This window comes from Aquarana catesbeiana, linkage group LG04, assembly GCF_042186555.1.
Source record: "Aquarana catesbeiana isolate 2022-GZ linkage group LG04, ASM4218655v1, whole genome shotgun sequence".
NCBI lineage: Eukaryota > Metazoa > Chordata > Amphibia > Anura > Ranidae > Aquarana > Aquarana catesbeiana.
Window position 1 is genome coordinate 106304487 of NC_133327.1, and position 6000 is coordinate 106310486.

Below are 6000 nucleotides of genomic sequence, written 5' to 3' on the forward strand. Positions count from 1 at the left end.
CTGAGGCTGGAGGCATGAAGAGCCACCACACACAGACAGATCCTGGACATGGGCTTCAAATGTCATATTCCTCTCGTCCAGCCACTCCTGAACAACAAACAACGTCAGAAGCATCTTACCTGGGCTAAAGAAAAACAGACCTGGTCTGTTGCTCAGTAGTCCAAAGTCCTCTTTTCTGATGAGAGCAAATTTTGCATCTCATTTGGAAACCAAGAAGCCAGAGTATGGAGGAAGAATGGAGAGGCACACACTGCAAGATGCTTGAAGTCCAGTGTGAAGTTACCACAGTCTGTGTTGATTTGGGGATCCATGTCATCTGCTGGTGTTGGTCCACTGTGCTTCATTAAGTCCAGGTTCAACGCAGCCGTCTACCAGGAGATTTTGGAGAACTTCATGCTTCCATCCACAGACGAGCTCTATGGGGATGCTGACTTCATTTTCCAACAGGACTTGGCACCTGCCCACACTGCCAAAAGCACCAAAACCTGGTTCAATGACCGTGGGATTACTGTGCTTGATTGGCCAGCAAACTCGCCTGACCTGAACCCCATAGAGAATCTATGAGGCATTGCCAAGAGAAAGATGAGAGACATGAGACCGAACAATGCAGAAGAGCTGAAGGCCGCTATTGAAGCATCCTGGTCTTCCATAACACCTCAGCAGTGCCACAGGCTGATAGCTTCCATGCCACACCACATTGAGGCAGTAATTGCTGCAAAAGGGGCCCAAACCAAGTACTGAGTACATATGCATGCTTATACTTTTCAGAGGTCCGATATTGTTCTATGTACAATCCGTTTTATTTTGAATTTTATATGGTGGGGTAGGGGAAGCCAGTGAAGGGATTGGCAGAGAGGGGCAGCGGTCACAGATCGATTAGTGAGATGTATTAGTCTAGTTGCAGCATTCATAATAGACTGGAGGGGGATAGCCTGTGTAAGGGTAGGCCATTTGGAGAGAGTTGCAGTAGTCGAGGTGGGAAATAACCAAGGAGTAAATAAGTTGTTTTGTGGTGTCATTAGTCAGGAAGGGGCAAATTCTGGAAATGTTGCGGAGGTTAGGGCGGCAAGATGTAACCAGTGATTGAATGTGGGGGTTTAAGGAAAGGTCAGAGTCTAGGAATACACCCAGCACCTTTGCATGTGTGCAGGGACCAATGGTTGTGTGGATCTACTAGTGCTACAAGTGCTGTTTTTGAAAAAGCACATGCAAAATACATACTGTAAAAGTTGTATTTTGTGCCACTGCATAAACTGAGAAAAAAAGCCAGTAGTGCAGTAAAATCCTCATGGTTATGGCATTGAAAAAAACCCAATTGATCTCAGAGGAAAATGCAACAGCTTTTTATAAAATTGTTTGACAAGGTCCTTGTTTTTGATCATTTTCTATTCAGTCACAATTATTCTTTCAATTTCCTCAATCTATTTGTGTCTATAAAATTAATAAAAATGTATCATGAGATCAAAATTTGAAATGGTAGGCTGTCTTTGTTCTTCTAACTTTTAATTGTATTAGTGATCAAAATCTGGTAGAAAGTCATTGAATTTTCCTAAAACATTGCTAGGTGTGGCCAGCATCAGAGCATTCGCCAGATTTGTACTGTGGTCTGAGTTAAATCTCACTTATGACTGCTTTTAGCCTGGGTTCACACCTATGCGAATTGGATCCAATTTGCATGGTAGGAGATTGTGACTGGCTCTCTATATCTCCGCTGCGGCACCGGTGCAAATTTGCACAAGGGTCCTGTGCGTCTTTTGGTCCGTTTCAGGTCCGAATTCAGCCTAAAAATCCTGGCTGAAATCGGACCTGAAACGGTGAACAGGGATGCACCAGACCTCTGCTGTGAGCCGCATGCAGAAATAGTGTGAACTCAGCCTTAACCATGTGCTTACAAAACCCCCCTCCTGCCCAGACCAATTTTCAGCTTTCAGCGCTGACGTGATATGAATGACAATTGCGCGGTCATACAACACTGTACACAAATGAAATTATTATAGTTTTTTTCACACAAATAGAGCTTTCTTTTGCTGGTATTTAATCACAGCTGGGGTTTTTATTTTTTGCTAAACAAAAAAAGATAACAAATTTTGAAAAATAAAAAAATAAAAATCATGTTTCATAGTTTGTTATAAAATTTTGCAAACAGGTAATTTTTCTCGTTCATTGATATGCACTGATAGGCTGCACTGGTGGGCACAGATAAGGCGGCACTGGTAGGTGACACTGATAGGCAGCTCTGTTGATGAGGAACTGATTGGTGACACTGATAGGTGGCACTGTGGGCACTGATGGGTGGCACTGGTGAGCACAAATGAGCTGGCGGCAGCTCTCCTTGATCGGGCCCGATGTCCCTCGGACAGCTGCCGGTGAGCAGCTTTTTTTTTTACTGGCTCTGTTTACATCACATGATCAGCTGTCATTAGCTGACAGCTGATCACATGGTAAGGAATCGGGATCAACCAGCCCAGTCTCATAGACTCGCTGATCAGAGCGCGCCGCACGTGCCCTGCAGGGGGCGCGCAGGCCGCTCGAGCATGGGAGGACGTCTATTAATGCCCTCCCGGCAAAGTAGGTCCGCGCTGTAGCTGTCATTCGGCTATAGCGCGGATCTAAAGAAGTGAATGAAACTGTAACATGTTGCAGAGTGGGACCCTTGCTCTCTGTGTGGAAGCAGTGGTCTCTCTGTAGCGGTCCGACACATTTCCTTCTAAGTGAGAGCTCTCCAATCAGCAGATAGTGTGAGCTTTGTTGATTGAGAAACTATAAGTCTGGCTTGAGAAAAAAAAAATATCACATACATTCTAAAAAGCCCCACACAAGAATGGATAATACAGAACCAGCTCCAGCAACTGTTAATAAAGAACAATGTCAGAAAATAAACCCAATTTTGTTTAGTAGTACATCCTCAGTGATGGGGCAAAATGCATCATTTGCTGAAACCTGGTGTTGTCCTTTAGAGATGTTTGTTCAGGTACCCCATAAGGTAAACCTAGCACCCACCACCCCAGGTACATGTATCACTGGCTCTAAACTGTTCTATAGTGCAATAAGCAATAACAGACACAGATTCACAGGAAAACATGATGTCATCCAAATGTGAGAAAAGTCATTTCTCCAGTACATACGAATACAGAGAGTAAATACAGGAACATCGTTTTTATTAGTCAATGAACAATGTCCAAGTTCAACCAACTGTTGGCCAGTCATCAGATAATGTTTAACTGCATCCAATTCATAGCTGCCAACATTTTAAAATAATTCAAATGGACAAACTGCTGTACAGGCAAGGGCATAGAGTGTGTTATACACTTTACTTTCTTAAAGAAACTACATAGTTACCGTATATACTCGAGTATAAGTCAAATTTTTCAGCCCTTTTTTTTGGGCTGAAAGTGCCCCCCTTGACTTATACTCGAGTCACCGCCGTCTGTCTGCATGATCAGCATGTCATGCACACAGACGGCGGCCGGCGTGTGATAATTCCTTTGGAGGCTATTCCAGCTTTCCAAAGCCGCGCTTCCTGCTTGTCTGTGATAGGCTGAACAGCTGTCAGTGTACAGCCTATCACGGACATTCTCTCATCCTCGTCCGTGGTATGAGAATGAGAGAATGTCCGTGATAGGCTGACCACTGACTGCTGAGTGTTCTACCTATCACAGACGAGGAGGAGGCGCGGCTTTTGAACAGTGGAATGGCCGCCGAAGTGTATTATCACACGCTGGTCAGAGGATGGAGATCGCCACAGGGAGGCTGCACAGGACACAGGACACATACACATGTACAGGACACAGGACACATGTACAGGACACAGAGACACATACACATGTACAGGACACAGGGACACATATACATGTACAGGACACATGTACAGGACACATACACATGTACAGGACACATACACATGTACAGGACACATGCACAGGACACATACACATGTACAGGATACAGGTAGGCTGCACAAGACACAGTGAGGCATGTAGCTGCAGATGGGCATTGTTGACCCTCTGCATTTCTCACCCTCGTCTTATACTCGGGTCAATGCGTTTTTCCCAGTTTTTTGTGGTAAATTAGGGGCCTCGACTTATACTCGGATCGACTTATACTCGAGTATATACGGTACATAGTTAGTCTGGTTGAAAAAAGACACAAGCCCATCTAATTCAACTAATAAAAGGGAAAACTACACACTGGCTTAGTGGTAAGCCCTTCTATCTTGGGGTGGTTTTCAAATCTCAACCACTCTTGCGTGGGTTTCCTCCTACACTGCAGATGTACGCTGGTAGGTTAATTGGCTCCTGTCCAAATTGGCCCTAGTATGTGTATGCATGTGAAAAAGGGACCTTAAAGCGGTGTTCCAGCCTCGATTTTTTTTTTAAAGTCAGCAGCTACGAACACTGTAGCTGCTGACTTTTAATAAGGACACTTACCTGTCCAGGGAGCCCGCGATGTCGGCCCCCCGAGGCCGATACATCCATCGGATCGGGTGCCGGCGCCGCCATCTTAACGACGGACATCCTCTCATCCTCATACCACGGACGAGGATGAGAGGATGTCCGTGATAGGCTGAACACTGACTGCTGGGAAATTGAGTGTTCTGCCTATCACAGACGAGGAGGAGGCACGGCTTTTGAACAGTGGAATGGCCGACGAATGTCTGCATGACACCCTGATCATGTAGGCAGGTGGTGATGACTCGAGTATAAGCTGAGGGGGGCACTTTCAGCCTAAAAAAAAGGGCTGAAAATCTCGGCTTATACTTCATCCGGTCTTCCTTCCAGGTTGGTGAGCTTCGCCTTTGATTGGACGAGCCGTGATGACATCACTCCCACGCATGTGCACGGGAGCCATTGTTCACAAGAAAGAGCTCTGAGGGAATGGGTATGCCGCTTCTTCAGAGTGCATGCGCTGGTGACGTCATACGCGGCTTCAGAAATAAATATCTCCTAAACGGTGCACGTTTAGGAGATACTGTATCTATAGGTAAGCCTTATTATATTCTTACCTATAGGTAAACCTTATTATAGGTTTACCTATAGGTAAACCTTATTATAGGCTTACCTATAGGTAAACCTTATTATAGGCTTACCTATAGGTAAATATCAACCAAGGGAGTTTATTCCCACTTTAAGGTTGTAAGCTCCTTGAGAGTAGGAACTGCTGTAAGCAAAGAATATGTAAACTGCTGCATAGATTGTAGGTACTATATCATTACCTGCAATAATATATTATTCACAATATATCTATACTATGTTAATTTATCTTAAAGGATAAGTTCAGCTTCAGGAACATGTTACATGTTCCACCCTTTTTTCCTTTTTTAGGGTGGAACATGTAACATGTTTGCGCTCCTGCATTGGTTTGGCAATCTGAGACCTCTATGTGACAGCAGTAGGGGGAGAAGCCACTTTTTGAAAAGAGCAAAGCGGCACAGGAGGCTCCGTCCACACAGCTGCGTCCTTTATTGACAGAGTTGAATGAACTACAAGTACCAACATCCCTTGCGGCTGTTGGCTTGTACAGTGCCTTGAAAAAGTATTCATATCCCTAGACATTTTTCACATTTTGTCATGTTACAACCAAAAACATAAATGTATTTTATTGGGATTTTATGTGCTAGAGCAACACAAAGTGGCACATCATTGTGAAGTGAAAGGAAAATGATAAATGCTTTTCAATTTTTTTTACAAATAAATATCTGAAAAGTATAGGGTGCATTTGTATTCAGCCCCCTTTACTCTGATACCCCTAACTAAAATCCAGTGGAACCAATTGCCTTCAGAAGTCACCTAATTAGTAAATAGAATCCACCTGAGTGTAATTTAATCTCAGTATAAATACAGCTGTTCTGTGTAGCCCTCAGATGTTTGTTAGAGAACCTTAGTGAACAAACAGCATCATGAAGGCCAAGGAACACACCAGACAGGTCAGGGATAAAGTTGTGGAGAAGTTTAAAGCAGGCTTAGGTTATAAAAAAAAAAATATCCCAAGCTTTGAACATCT